Source organism: Aegilops tauschii, chromosome 5 (genome assembly GCF_002575655.3).
Source record: "Aegilops tauschii subsp. strangulata cultivar AL8/78 chromosome 5, Aet v6.0, whole genome shotgun sequence".
Lineage (NCBI taxonomy): Eukaryota > Viridiplantae > Streptophyta > Magnoliopsida > Poales > Poaceae > Aegilops > Aegilops tauschii.
The window spans coordinates 247,568,402-247,585,322 of record NC_053039.3 but is presented as its reverse complement, the minus strand read 5'-3'; positions in this window follow the sequence as shown (position 1 = coordinate 247,585,322).

Here is a 16,921-nt window from a genome sequence, read left to right as displayed (position 1 = left end):
CAAGGGGACGAATTACTTCATCAATTACAGCCTTGCCCTTGCCAGGACTAAGGAGATAGTGCTCTTAAGAACTTCAACTTGTGGCAGATAGCTTAGATGATTCTGACAACAGCCTTGTAATGAATTGAAGACCGGGATCTAATGAATCTCATGATCCATGGAGCATACGGCTTCAGATCAAAAGGCGAATGTGCCACTGTGACCAAAGTACTCATGAAGAAATCATGGATGCTGATGGGGGTACCATGTATGATGCGGAACATTAGATTCTTCATGACTCCCACAACTTCTCCAGTGTTGGAGTTGTGACCTTTGATGGGGCTGAGGTTTTGGCCAGAATGAGATACACTATTTTTGGCACATATAGCAAATCCTTCACAAGGAATGTTGTCCTTGGAGCTTCTCCTTCAGCTAATGTCTTCATAAGCACTTGCATCAGATGATGTGGCAGCTTAGGTTTGTCATAGATCTTCTTGTCTTCGTCAAGGGGTGGATCAACTCGTAGAGCACGAAGAAGTTCATCAACATGTGCAGTGTCTTCACTCATCTAGTCCAGAGCCCATGTTGCAATGTGCTACCTCTTGAGCTTGCGTTGGTTTTTCCCTTGAAGAGGAAAGGGTGATGCAGCAAAGTAGCGTAAGTATTTCCCTCAGTTTTTGAGAACCAAGGTATCAATCCAGTAGGAGACTACACACAAGTCGCCTCGTACCTACACAACCAAATAAGAACCTTGCAACCAACGCGATAAAGGGGTTGTCAATCCCTTCACGGCCACTTGCAAAAGTGAGATCTGATAGAGATAATAAGATAAATATTTTTGGTATTTCTATGATATAGATTGAAAGTAAAGATTGCAAAGTAAAAATAGATTGGAAACTTATATGATGGAAAATAGACCCGGGGGCTATAGGTTTCACTAGTGGCTTCTCTCAAGATAGCATAAGTATTATGGTGGGTGAACAAATTACTGTGGAGCAATTGATAGAAAAGTGCATAATTATGAGAATACTAGGCATGATCATGTATATAGGCATCACGTCCACGACAAGTAGACCAAAACGATTCTGCATCTACTACTATTACTCCACACATCGACCGCTATCCAGCATGCATCTAGAGTATTAAGTTCATAAGAACAGAGTAACGCATTAGGCAAGATGAAATGATGTAGAGGGATAAACTCAAGCAATATGATATAAACCCATCTTTTTATCCTCGATGGCAACAATACAATACGTGCCTTGCTGCCCCTGCTGTCACTGGGAAAGGACACCGCAAGATTGAACCCAAAGCTAAGCACTTCTCCCATTGCAAGAATATTAATCTAGTAGGCCAAACCAAACTGATAATTCGAAGAGACTTGCAAAGATAACAAATCATGCTTAAAAGAATTCAGAGGAGATTCAAATATTGTTCATAGATAATCTTGATCATAAACCCACAATTCATCGGATCTCGACAAACAAACCGCAAAAAGAATTACATCGAATAGATCTCCAAGAAGATCGAGGAGAACTTTGTATTGTGATCCAAAGAGAGAGAAGAAGCCATCTAGCTAATAACTATGGACCCGAAGGTCTGTGGTAAACTACTCAGACATCATCGGAGAGGCTATGTTGTTGATGTAGAAGCCCTCCGTGATCGATTCCCCCTCCGGCGAAGCGTCGGAAAAGGCCCCAAGATGGGATCTCACGGGTACAGAAGGTTGCGGCGATGGAAATAGGGTTTCGTGGTGCCCTCTGATGTTTTCGGGTTTTATGGGTATACATAGGAGGAAGAAGTAGGTCGGTGGAGCTGCGAGGGGCCCACGAGGGTGGGGGCACGCCCAGGGGGCAGGTGCGCCTCCCTGCCTCGTGGCCTCCTCGCTTCTTTCTTGACGTCCACTCCAAGTCCCTTGGATCATGTTTGTTCCAAAAATAACTCTCCCGAAGGTTTCATTCCGTTTGGACTCCGTTTGGTATTCCTTTTCCGCGAAACACTGAAATAGGCAAAAAACAGCAATTTGCACCGGGCCTTCGGTTAATAGGTTAGTCCCAAAAATAATATAAAAGTGCTTAGTAAAGCCCATTAAACATCCAAAACAGATAATATAATAGCATGGAACAATCAAAAATTATAGATACGTTGGAGACGTATCAAGCATCCCCAAGCTTAATTCCTGCTCGTCCTCGAGTAGGTAAATGATAAAACAGAATTTTTGATGTGGAATGCTACCTAGCATATTTCTCAATGTAATTTCCTTTATTGTGGCATGAATGTTCAGATCCAAAAGATTAAAGACAAAAGTTTAATATTGACAGAAAATAATAATACTTCAAGCATACTAGCAAAGCAATCATGTCTTCTCAAAATAACATGGCCAGAGAAAGTTAACCCTACAAAATCATATAGTCTGGCTATGCTCTCTCTTCATCACACAAAGTATTTAGTCATGCACAACCCCGATGACAAGCCAAGCAATTGTTTCATACTTTTGATGTTCTCAAACTTTTTCAATCTTCACGCAATACATGAGCGTGAGCCATGGACATATCACTATATGTGGAATAGAATGGTGGTTGTGGAGAAGACAAAAATTAGAAGATAGTCTCACATCAACTAGGCGTATCAACGGGCTATGGAGATGCCCATCAATAGATATCAATGTGAGTGAGTAGGGATTACCATGCAATGGATGCACTAGAGCTATAAGTGTATGAAAGCTCAACAAAAGAAACTAAGTGGGTGTGCATCCAACTCGCTTGCTCACGAAGACCTATGGCATTTTGAGGAAGCCCATCATTGGAATATACAAGCCAAGTTCTACAATGTAAAATTCCCACTAGTATATGAAAGTGACAACATAGGAGATTCTCTATCATGAAGATCATGGTGCTACTTTGAAGCACAAGTGTGGAAAAAGGATAGTAACATTGTCCCTTCTCTCTTTTTCTCTCATTTTTTTTATTTTTTTATTTGGGCCTTTCTCTCTCTTTTTTTGTGGCCTTTTTTTCTTTTTTTCTTTTTGTTCGGAGTCTCATCCCGACTTGTGGGGGAATCATAGTCTCCATCATCCTTTCCTCACTTGGGACAATGCTCTAATAATGATGATCATCACACTTTTATTTACTTGCAACTCAAAAATTACAACTCAATACTTAGAACAAAATATGACTCTATGTGAATGCCTCCGGCGGTGTACCGGGATATGCAATGAATCAAGTGTGACATGTATGAAAGAATTATGAATGGTGGCTTTGCCACAAATACGATGTCCACTACATGATCATGCAAAGCAATATGACAATGATGAAGCATGTCATAATAAACGGAACGGTGGTAAGTTGCATGGAAATATATCTCGGAATGGCTATGGAAATGCCATAATAGGTAGGTATGGTGGCTGTTTTGAGGAAGGTATATGGTGGGTGTATGATACCGGCGAAAGGTGCGCGGTATTAGAGAGGCTACCAATGGTGGAAGGGTGAGAGTGCATATAATCCATGGACTCAACATTAGTCATAAAGAACTCACATACTTATTGCAAAAATCTATTAGTTATCAAAACAAAGTACTACGCGCATGCTCCTAGGGGGATAGATTGGTAGGAAAAGACCATCGCTCATCCCCGACCGCCACTCATAAGGAAGACAATCAATAAATAAATCATGCTCCGACTTCATCACATAACGGTTCACCATACGTGCATGCTACGGGAATCACAAACTTTAGAACAAGTATTTCTCAAATTCACAACTACTCAACTAGCATGACTCTAATATCACCATCTTCATATCTCAAAACAATCATAAAGAATCAAACTTCTCATAGTATTCGGTGCACTTTATATGTTAGTTTTTATTATACCCATCTTGGATGTTCATCATATTAGGACTAATTTTATAGCCAAAGCAAACTACCATGCTGTTCTAAAAGACTCTCAAAATAATATAAGTGAAGCATGAGAGATCAATTATTTCTATAAAATAAAACCACCACCGTGCTCTAAAAAGATATAAGTGAAGCACTAGAGCAAAATTATCTAGCTCAAAAGATATAAGTAAAGCACATAGAGTATTCTAATAAATTACGATTCATGTGTGTCTCTCCCAAAAGGTGTGTACAGCAAGGATGATTGTGGTAAACTAAAAAGCAAATACTCAAATCATACAAGACGCTCCAAGCAAAACACATATCATGTGGTGAATAAAAATATAGCCTCAAGTGAAGTTACCAATAGACGAAGACGAAAGAGGGGATGCCTTCCGGGGCATCCCCAAGCTTCGGCTTTTGGTTGTCCTTGAATTTTACCTTGGGGTGCCTTGGGAATCCCCAAGCTTAGGCTCTTTCCACTCCTTATTCCATAATCCATCAAATCTTTACCCAAAACTTGAAAACTTCACAACACAAAACTCAACAGAAAATCTAATGAGCTCCGTTAGTATAAGAAAACAAATCGCCACCATAAGGTACTGTAATGAACTCATTATTTATTTATATTGGTGTTAAACCTACTGTATTCCAACTTCTCTAAGGTTCATACCCTCTGATACTAGCCATAGATTCATCAAAATAAGCAAAGAACACACAAAAAACAGAATCTGTCAAAAACAGAACAGTCTGTAGTAATCTGGCTCAAACGTAAACTTGTGGAACTCCAAAAATTCTGAAATAAATTTGTGGACGTGAGGAATTTGTCTATTAATCATCTGCAAAAATAATCAACTAAATAGCACTCTCCAGTAAAAAATGGCAGCTAAACTTGTGAGCGCTAAAGTTTCTGTTTTTTACAGCAAGATCATAAAGACTTCACCCAAGTCTTCCCAAAGGTTCTACTTGGCACAAACACTAATTAAAACATGAAAACACATCTAAACAGAGGATAGATGAATTATTTATTACTAAACATAACCAAAAATCAAGAAACAAAAATAAAATTGGGTTGCCTCCCAACAAGCGCTATCGTTTAACGCCCCTAGCTAGGCAAAAAGGCAAGGATAGATCTAGGTATTATCATCTTTGGTAGGCAATTCTTAAATTGAACACTTATAACCCTTAGGAGTTTCCTTATTTTTATTAATGATCAAACTCCTAGGCAAGAAATCGAGAAAATCATTTGTAGCAAAAGGTTCCTTAATGATAGCGAGGAAGTTGGGGTGAACACTTATGGATTTGAGATCCGCATTTCCCTTACTAGAAGTTTCACCCTTATTTTTAGGAACATACATCAATTTGGCAATTTTAGCATTAGGAGGTTTTGGAGTATTTTTCACAGAAGAAAAGGCAGACCCTAAGTTGGTAATAATATCCTCAATTTTATCGATCCTTGTGGAATCTTGATCTATCTTCTCGTTAACTATGGGTTCCTTTTCTTTAAAAAAATTAGGAGCAACTCCTACCTTAGATCCGTATTGGGTAATTTGGTTGTGGATCTTTTTATCCAAATTTTCAATCAACTCTACAGTAGCAACCTTATTTTCAATAATCTCAAGCCTTTGCATCACATGTTCCAAAGTTAAAATAGTTCCATTAACCAAAAGAGGTGGTGGGCCAAACAAATCTATCATAGCATTATAAGAATCAAAGGTATGGCTACCCAAGAAGTTCCATTCGGTAATGGTATCAAGAATATATCTGTTCCATGGAGTGATGCCTACATAAAAATTGCAAAGAAGAACGGAAGTAGATTGCTTCCTAGTAGATCTATTTTGAGCATTGCAAATTCTATGCCAAGCATCTTTTAGATTTTCTCCCTCCCTTTGTTTAAAGTTAAGAACTTCATGATCAGGAGTACTAACAATGATAGAAGGACTAGCCATGACAGCAAAGCAAACGATCTAACACACAGACACACAAGAAGAAAGCGAAAAGAGACGAATGGAAAAAGAGGGTGAATAAAACGGCAATGGTGAAGTGGGGGAGAGGAAAACGAGAGGCAAATGACAAATAATGTAATGCGAGGGATAAGAGTTGTGATGGGTACTTGGTATGTCTTGACTTGGCATAGATCTCCCCGACAACGGCACCAGAAATTGGCCAGTTGACGGGAGATCAAATCTTGACTTGACTTTGCGTAAGCCTCCCCGGCAACGGCGCCAGAAATCCTTCTTGCTACCTCTTGAGCTTGCGTTGGTTTTTCCCTTGAAGAGGAAATGGTGATGACGCAAAGCAGCGTAAGTATTTCCCTCAGTTTTTTAGAACCAAGGTATCAATCCAGTAGGAGACTACACACACAAACAAATAAGAACCTTGCAACCAACGCGATAAAGGGGTTGTCAATCCCTTCACGGCCACTTGCAAAAGTGAGATCTGATAGAGATAATAAGATAAATATTTTTGGTATTTCTATGATATAGATTGAAAGTAAAGATTGCAAAGTAAAAATAGATTGAAAACTTATATGATGGAAAATAGACCCGGGGGCCATAGGTTTCACTAGTGGCTTCACTCAAGATAGCATAAGTATTACGATGGGTGAACAAATTACTGTCGAGCAATTGATAGAAAAGTGCATAATTATGAGAATATCTAGGCATGATCATGTATATAGGCATCACGTCCGCGACAAGTAGACCGAAACGATTCTGCATCTACTACTATTACTCCACAGATCGACCGCTATCCAGCATGCATCTAGAGTATTAAGTTCATAAGAACAGAGTAACGCATTAGGCAAGATGACATGATGTAGAGGGATAAACTCAAGCAATATGATATAAACCCCATCTTTTTATCCTCGATGGCAACAATACAATACGTCCCTTGCTGCCCCTACTGTCACTGGGAAAGGACACCGCAAGATTGAACCCAAAGCTAAGCACTTCTCCCATTGCAAGAAAGATCAATCTAGTAGGCCAAACCGAACTGATAATTCGAAGAGACTTGCAAAGATAACAAATCATACATAAAAGAATTCAGAGGAGATTCAAATATTGTTCATAGATAATCTTGATCATAAACCCACAATTCATCGGATCTCGACAAACACACCGCAAAAATAATTACATCGAATAGATCTCCAAGAAGATCGAGGAGAACTTTGTATTGAGATCCAAAGAGAGAGAAGAAGCCATCTAGCTAATAACTATGGACCCGAAGGTCTGCGGTAAACTACTCAGACATCATCGGAGAGGCTATGGTGTTGATGTCGAAGCCCTCCATGATCGATTCCCCCTCCGACGGAGCGCCGGAAAAGGCCCCAAGATGGGATCTCACGGGTATAGAAGGTTCCGGCGGTGGAAATAGGGTTTCGTGGTGCCCTATGATGTTTTCGGGGTATATGGGTATATATAGGAGGAAGAAGTAGGTCGGTGGAGCTGCGAGAGGCCCACGAGGGTGGGGGGCGCGCCCAGGGGGCAGGCGCGCCTCCCTGCCTCGTGGCCTCCTTGCTTCTTTCTTGACGTCCACTCCAAGTCCCCTGGATCACGTTTGTTCCATAAATAACTCTTCCGAAGGTTTCATTCTGTTTGGACTCCGTTTGGTATTCCTTTTCTGCAAAACACTGAAATAGGCAAAAAACAGCAATTTGCATTGGGCCTTCGGTTAATAAGTTAGTCCCAAAAATAATATAAAAGTGCTTAGTAAAGCCCATTAAACATCCAAAACAGATAATATAATAGCATGGAACAATCAAAAAATATAGATACGTTGGAGACGTATCACAATGTCGTCAGCGTTTCCAGAGAAATGCATAGTCGTGTAGAACTGAAGAATTAGCTCTTCATTCCAGTCGCAGATGTCAGAGCACAAGCTTAGTAACCCAACATCATGAAGTACAACCAATACAGGCCTGAAGCAGGGAATAGACTCCACATCCACATGAGGAATATGGCGATGCGGGAAGATCTTGTTCTTGTCCAGCAACGATGAAGCATGATAGTTCATTTGTGTCTTTGCTCAGAAGTGCAGGCGCCTTATCTTGGCTGAGTCACATGGGTCTCACCAACGAAGAAACCCTTCTCTTCGAAGAATTTGGCATTGTCAAACTATGGTCGCCTGAGGCTTCTGCCAATCTTTGGCATGACATGAACTAGTTGAAGATTTTGCTTCTGTGGTATTACATCAAACACTGGTCTTGGAGACCCAGTGGAATCATGCGGATCAGTCACAGCAAGTGATTTAGCAATTCCTCAGCAATAGCAGTTGGAATTGTATCAGTGTTTGCTGAAGGAATTGAGTCATCGCTCTGAGGGTATGTAGTGACGAGACCCACCATCTGGTCATCTTACACAGTTTCATCAATTGTTGCAGCTAGAATTTCTTCATTGATGGTCTGAAGAGAAGGTTGTCTTTCCTTAGAGCTAGTATGAATTTCTTCAGTGCGCGCAGGCGACTGAGGCACTTGCATGAGTGGTGTGGTGATGGGTGAATTTGGGTGAGCTGCTTCCTAAAATTCATCATGAAGTACGGGCGTTGTAGCAACGTCAATATCCACATCCTCTTCAGTTGCTTCACTACTTCCATATGAACTAGTGGCATTTTGTTCATCCAATGGAGCTTGAGAGGGCTTCCATGACGATACTTGGTGAAGTGAAGCATCAAATTCCACTTCAATCTCTTCATCCATCTGCTCTGTGGTAGCAGCAGAATGGGTGTTGTTGGGGATATAACTACTGGGTATGAACTGCCCAGGAGGGGCCGGGTCATACCACTGGCAACTTATCAATGAATATGGCGGTTTATACAAGCCCATAGATGGCCCAAGACCCGGAGGCGACTTGAGGCCCAAGAGGATGAACCGCCATATGTGTATGACTTGTTTTGTAAGGCAAGCGTAGTTAGTCACCGAGCCGGACATGCTGTATATGAGCTGGCCGGGATTCTGTAAGCTGTCGGGCATCAACCTATGTATATAAAGGGATGACCCGACGGCGGGTTAAGGACAAGAAACAACAGATCAAGAACTAGGTCAAGCGTATTCGCTCCCTGGTAATCGAAACCCAAGTAATACAATCCCAACTGGAGTAGGCCTTTACCTTCACCGCAAGGGGCCGAACCAGTATAAACTCTCTGTGTCCTTTGTCCTGATTAACCCCTTTAAGCTAACCTAGTTGCGATGGATCCACCACTAAGTCCTTCCGCTAGGACATCTGTCGTGTCAAGTCCACGACAGTTGGCACCCACCGTGGGGCCAGCACACGGTGGTTTCAAGTTCTTGAAGGGCAACTTCGAAGGGATCAAGGGATACGCTGTGGCCCGGATGACCAAGAGTTGTCGCGGAAAGCTCTACATCGACGACGCATGCTGGGGCCCCGAGGCCGGCTCAATTGAGTATGGGTACCGGGTCCCCTTCGGCGGAATCCGTGTCTTCATCGGCAAGATCGGCGAACCGGGCCCTGAGCCGGACACCTACACTGACATCATCGAGACGGCTCAGCGTGCACGACCCGCCCAGGTTCAACCCACCATGAGGCATGCCTTTGTTGGTTTCATCCACGGGGCGGAATTTGAGGAAGAATCTATGTCTGGTGGTGAGATGGCCATCTACTCTCATGGTGAATCGTCCACAGGTGAGACCAATTCAATGTATCAAGTGCAAGACGGCCGTCTTGGGGGCTGTTCCGATGGCGACAGTATTCCGGATCCATATGAGCCGCCGAATAGGGTTGCAATCTTCATGGCCGGCACACAACCGGCTCTCGGCCCAATGACCGCCGCGACTATGACCTCCAGCTCAACGGCTGAGCGACGACTGGTGCTAGCGGTACTGCGCGCCCGCCAGCTCAAGCTCTGACAGAGTTATTGGAAGCTTTGGCGACTTTGATGGGGGTGGAGGTAACCCGGGACAACCAGGAGTAGCCCAAGGTAGATGTGGCGAAGCTACGAGATGAGATAGCTCAAGCCAAGGAAGAGGTGACGGCTGATACGTCTCCAACGTATCTATAATTTATGAAGTATTCATGCTATTATATTATTTGTTTTGGATGTTTATGGGCTTTACTAAACACTTTTATATTATTTTTTGGGACTAAACTATTAACCGGAGGCCCAGCCCAAATTGTTGTTTTCTTGCCTATTTCAGTGTTTCGAAGAAAAGGAATATCAAACGGAGTCCAAACGGAATGAAACCTTTGGGAGAGTTATTTTTGGAACGGAAGCAATCCAGGAGACTTGGAGTAGACGTCAGGGAAGCTTCAAGGAAGCCACGAGGCAGGGAGGCGTGCCCTACCCCCTGGGCGCGCCCCCACCCTTGTGGGCCCCTCGTGGCTCCCCTGACCGACTTCTTTCGCCTATATATGTCCATATACCCTAAAAACATTAGGGAATAGAATAGATCAGGAGTTCTGCCGCCGCAAGCCTCTGTAGCCACCAAAACCCAATTGAGACCCTGTTCCGGCACCCTGCCGGAGGGGGGACCCTCACCGGTGGCCATCTTCATCATCCCGGCGCTCTCCATGACGAGGAGGGAGTAGTTCACCCTCGGGGCTGAGGGTATGTACCAGTAGCTATGTGTTTGATCTCTCTCTCTCGTGTTCTTGAGATGGTACGATCTTGATGTATCTCAAGCTTTGCTACTATAGTTGGATCTTATGATGTTTCTCCCCCTCTACTCTCTTGTAATGGATTGAGTTTTCCCTTTGAAGTTATCTTATCGGATTGAGTCTTTAAGGATTTGAGAACACTTGATGTATGTCTTGCATGTGCATATCTGTGGTGACAATGGGATATCACGTGATTCACTTGATGTATGTTTTGGTGATCAACTTGCGGGTTCCGTGACTTCGTGAACTTATGCATAGGGGTTGGCACACGTTTTCGTCTTGACTCTCCGGTAGAAACTTTGGGGCACTCTTTGAAGTACTTTGTGTTGGCTGAATAGATGAATCTAAGATTGTGTGATGCATATCGTATGATCATACCCACGGATACTTGAGGTGACATTAGGGTATATAGGTGACATTAGGGTTTTGGTTGATATGTGTCTTAAGGTGTTATTCTAGTACGAACTCTTGAATAGATCGATCCGAAAGAATAACTTTGAGGTGGTTTCGTACCCTACAATAATCTCTTCGTTTGTTCTCCGCTATTAGTGACTTTGGAGTGACTCTTTGTTGCATGTTGAGGGATTGTTATATGATCTAATTATGTTATTATTGTTGAGAGAACTTGCACTAGTGAAAGTATGAACCCTAGGCCTTGTTTCCTAGCATTGCAATATCATTCCTGCTCACTTTTATCATTAGTTACCTTGCTATTTTTATATTTTCAGATTACAAAAACCTTTATCTACCATCCATATTGCACTTGTATCACCATCTCTTCGCCGAACTAGTGCACCTATACAATTTACCATTGTATTGGGTGTGTTGGGGACACAAGAGACTCTTTGTTATTTGGTTGCAGGGTTGCTTGAGAGAGACCATCTTCATCCTACGCCTCCCACGGATTGATAAACCTTAGGTCATCCACTTGAGGGAAATTTGCTACTGTCCTACAAACCTCTGCACTTGGAGGCCCAACAACGTCTACAAGAAGAAGGTTGTGTAGTAGACATCAACGGCTGAGAACGCTAGGATGGCTACAGAGCGAGCTGCTTTGGACGCTCAGGCACAACGGATTCAGGCAGACTCTTTCCGGCTCACCTTGGATCAAAACGCTTCAAACGAGATCATGAGAAGGAGGCAGCAGAGTCGTTTACCCCCGGTTTATGATGCGAGGAACCTCTTCAACACGCCTGGAGCAGGAACCAGTGACCCGCCGATGATGAACCAGGCGGTTGAAGCACCTATGACTGAAGCACCGGTTCAGCCGCGTGCGATGGAGCCGCCTCGCTTGAATAATACACTGCCTCAGCATGTTCCGACACCGTCGGGTCATTATTCCAACCCTTTTGATAATATGATTGTTGCGGCAACGCGATTGGCTGCTCTACCAGTTGAAGGCGAGTCTCTAGCTGCGATAGAGACACGGAGGGCCAGAGAACTTCTTCAGACGGCGCTGGATCAGCAGGCGGCTTATTCATACAATCATGAGAGGATTCACTCAACCCCTCGGCCAAGCCGGAGTTATAGCTGGCACATTGATTCACCAGCAGTTTCGAGCAGTGAACAACACTGTAACCAACCTCATGGGCATGACCCGGCGCGGTGGTATTGATGCTCAGACCTTGGTGGATCAGGGCAGAGCGCGTCGAGGGGCTGAGCTGGCAGCTCAGCTGGCGGCTCAACAACAATCACCGGTTTATCCATCGGCTTCGGTGGAGGCAGGAGTGACCTCTAGAACCTTAGGTGTGCCATGTTTAGTGTCAGCTCTATGTAATGAGCGTTTGCCTAAGGATTTCAAAGGTCCTCGCAAGGTGCCAAATTACACGGCGGATCAGCCCCCTGAGGCTTGGATTGAGAGCTATGAGATGGCCATGGAGATGATGGATGTTAGTGATGCTACGTGTGCTAAGTATTTCACCATGATGTTGGATAGGCCGGCTCGTACTTGGTTGAAGGGGCTGCCCGCTTACTCCATTAGATCATGGGCCGAGATGAAAGCTCGTTTCATCCAAAAATTTAAAGACACGTGCAAGCAGCCTATGTCGATCCTGGATTTGGATTCTTGTGTCCAAGGTGAGGGCGAGTCAACAACCAATTGGGTGCGCCGAATCTCAGCTGTTATACACTCATCGGACAGTATCAACGTCGGATTAGTAGTCCTGATGTTGGAGAAGAACTGCTGTTTTCTCCCCCTTAAGCAGAAACTGGGCGGCTTAAATGCCACTGCAATGACATGGGGGAGCTCATGGCGGCTCTCGTCAAGTATGCCGACTCTGATAGTACCAAAGACCCCGACTCTGATGATGAGAAGATGGGTAAGGGGAAGAAGAGTGGCAGTGCGAAGGGACAACAACATAACACGACGGGTCACGGTGGCAACGGTAAGCGCAAGGCTGAGGGCGGTTTGGATTTTGTGGCTAACACTGTCGGCGTCCTGGGAACGGGGGTCCCCAGACTTGCCTGCCTGCGGCCCACTGTGTGGCTCCACCAGCGGCCCTGTACGGCCCATCTTCACCAACAAACACTCAAGACCCTCGCGAGGGGCCAAGCCTCGCGAGGCGGACGACACAAGACCTCCTCGGGAGCGACCTCACCAGGTTGGCTCGCGAGGGGCGGAGAGATCAAGGCAAGGGACACCTCGCGAGGTTCCTGTGACGCAAGCCATGATGACTGGAGCCAGGCGGGCGCCAAGCGGGCGCCAGCGCGCGCAGTGTCCTTGTTTCCTCTTTGGTGCTAAAGGGGCAACCGCAGGCGAGGAGTCCCGAGGCACCAGGCAAAGGTTTCTATATTGGTGCAACAAGACCAGCAAGACGACAAGACGGCGTCACCACCAGAGCCTTTGGCAGGCGAAGACCACCTTTAGTCAGGATAGCTTGTACTAGTTGTCCCCCTTCGAATTTGGCCGTTATTGGATCCCTTCCCGCTCAATACTTGGGGAGAGGACCAGGGCCTCTATAAATAGGACTAGCCACCACCAAAGGAGGCATCTGGATCTCATCTTGAACGGAGCCACCACCAAGCACAAGAGCACCTAAACTCAGGAGGCTGTTCTTCCCTTGTAACTGTTCATCCTCAGCCCAAGAGGCAATCCACCACACCACACTGGAGTAGGGTATTACACCACAACGGTGGCCTGAACCAATGTAAATGCTTGTGTCTCTCTTTCTGTGGGTTCGTCAAGCTAGGCTTTGAGATCGCGGTGAGGGTGAGGGTGTGAGTTGGTAGGGAGAGATCTTCGTGCGCACCCCAGTGTTCAAACCTCAAGGGTTTTGCCGGACCCCGAAATCCGACATTTGGCGCACCAGGTAGGGGTGCGCCAAAGCATTCTTTCCGCCGATCCGCGTCCCGTCGCTCCGTCGCATCCATGGTGGACGCTCGTCGAGCCCGCGCTGAGCGCCGGGCCGCCCTCGCTGCCCGCGTCGCTCAGACTGCTCCTATCGGCGGGCCTCCCCGTCGTTCTCCGTCACCCGCCGCCAACACTGCCACCGGCCCGGCGGGGAACGAGCAGCAAGCGTCCTCGCTGCACCCCTGAGTGCGGCGGGATGGCCGCACCGCTACTCCGTCACTGACCCCAGCCGGCTCATCGTCGCACGCTCGTCGTGCTCTCATGGACGCGTAGGCCGCGCTGCTCATGGCACGCGAGCTCCTGCGCTACCGCCCCGTCGACGACCTCTACGAGCACTGGCTGGACCGCATCGCCGAGCTCGTCAGCGCCGTAGGGGGCTCCCCCGTGCTGTCCCTCTTGCTGCCTCGCCCTCCGCCAACTGCGGGCGACGTGGCTCATGGAGCGCCTCCACCACCACTGCACCAAGACGGCGTCCTGACGCCAAGGCGTGCGGCCCCCGGCGTGACCCACCATGCCAGGCGCCCGCACGAGAAGAAGGAAGCTGCCAAGAAGTTCCTCGGCCGTAGGATAACGCTCCCACGCTCCCAGCGCCACTGCGACAAGATCGCGTGCTGCCTGCAGCGGCGGTGCGCGGACACCAAGGGCAGGCTCCACATCAGCAAAGAGCTCCGGTGGCCACCACAGGCTGCCGAGCCTTCACCCCCGAGCTACATAGCGTCGCGTGGACGGGCAAATTCAAGCCAGATCTGCTTCCTCGCTATGACGACACACCCGACCCCGTGGAGTTCCTGCAGCTCTACAAGCTGAGCACTGAGGCGGCCAACGGCGACGAAAAAGTCATGGCAAATTGGTTCCCCATGGCTCTCAAGGATGGCGCTCGCTCATGGCTCCTAAACCTGCCCCCGAGCTCGATCTCCTCCTGGAACGAGATGCGCGACCGCTTCGTCGCCAACTTCCAGGGCACTCACGACCGCCCTCTGGCCGCTGGTGACCTGCGCCGCATCAAGCAGCAGCCGGGAGAGACCCTCCAGAAGTACATCCAGCGCTTCAACAACGTTCGTCTCAAGATCCCCAAGGTGACGGACGAGGCCATCATCTCCGTGTTTTCTGATGGCGTCTGCGACGTCAAGATGAAGGAGGAGCTCGCCATCCATGAGGAGCTCTGCACGACCTTGGAGCTGTTCAACCTGGCGACCAAGTGCGCAAGAGCTGAGGAAGGACGCCTTTCCCTCCTTGAGCTCCCAGCTACCGACCCGGAGGAGAAGAAAGCCAAGGCCAAGGACGTGAATGAAAGTGCGTTATATCGACTAGAGGGGGGTGAATAGGCGATTTTTATAAATTCTTCACTAAGGAATTTGTGGGTGAGGAAATTCCTTAGCGAAGAACTACTTGCAGCGGAATAAGTACTCAAAAGTATGCATAGCAGAACACAAGCATAGTCATCATGATGAAATGAAAATAAGCACAGAGTACAGAAAACGTAAACACAGGATAACACAAGATGAAGACAAACAGACTGAAGAAATTGAACTGAGGAAATTGAGAAAGTCTTCAGTCAAAGTCTTCAAACACAGATATGAACAAGCATACAACACAGTAATGAGGAAATGAAAGAGTTGAGGAAATATAACCAGTAAGCTTGGTGAAGACAATGATTTGGTAGACCAGTTCCAACTGTTGTCTCAGTTGTACATCTGGTTGGAGCGGCTAGGTATTTAAACCTGAGGACACACAGTCCCGGACACCCGGTCCTGAACACACAGTCCAGGACACCTAGTCCTCACCGTGGTAAGTCTTCAGGTGACTTCCAAACCTTCACAAACTCGGTCACACAGACCTCGCCCAATCACTCGTGGTAAGTCTTCAGGTGACTTCCGAACCTTCACAAACTCGGTCACTCGGCGATCCACAATTTCCTCTTGGATGCTCTAGACCATGATGCCTAACCGTCTGGAAGAAGCACAGTCTTCAAAGGTAACAAGCGTCGGATCCATGCAGGATCAATCTCTTCAGTGATGCTCAATCACTTTGGGTTTGTAGGTGTTTGGGTTTGGGTTTTTCCTCACTTGATGATTTTCGCTCAAAGTCCTCGGAGGATGGGATGCTCTCAATTGACAAGTGTCAGTTTCTCTCGGAGCAGCCAACCAGCTAGTGGTTGTAGGGGGCGGCTATTTATAGCCTAGGGAGCAGCCCGACATGATAAGACATAAATGCCCTTCAATGATATGACCGTTAGGTGGGTAGATATTTTGGGACAGCTGGCGCATAGCACAGCAACGGTCGGAAATTTGAGTATCAAATTCCTCAGGGCTATCATGTTCCTCACTGTGTAGGCAATCTGCACTGGCGAATTCCTAACTCCTCAGTCAGAACAAATTCCTCAGAGACTAGAAGAACTTCGTCTCTGTCACTGAAGAATATGACTGAACTGTATGAGATTTCCAATGGCTTCACTCGAAGGGATTGGTAGGTGTAGGATTTTGAGTTGAGCATCACATGGAAAATTTTCCTTAGTATTTCCTCGACCCCCTTTAACAGTACGGTGTTTCCTATGACTCAAGAAGGAGAAAATGAAACTACGAAAACAAAAGTCTTCACGCTTCATGTTCCTCAAATGAATACCAAGTCTTCAAGGTCACACCAATTTCTTCACTTTCAAAGTCTTCAGAAAGTCTTCAGAAATACCAAAGTCTTCAGTCGAAGAACTTCATTTTTAGGGGTCGACTTTCTCTGTAAATATCAAACTCCTCATAGACTTATAGACCTGTGTACACTTATAAACACATTAGTCCCTTAACCTATAAGTCTTCAATACACCAAAATCACTAAGGGGCACTAGATGCACTTACAATCTCCCCCTTTTTGGTGATTGATGACAATATAGGTTAAGTTTTCAACGGGGATAAACATATGAAGTGTAAATACTGATATTGAGGAATTTGATTGCAAGATATAGAAGAACTCCCCCTGAAAATGTGCATAGTGAGGAATTTGCTTTTGAAGCAATGCACACTTGAAGAGTTGAATCATGGAGATCTCCCCCTATATCTTGTAATTCATACACGCATTTGACAATATAATATGAAGAATTTGAAATGCATGATGAAATATG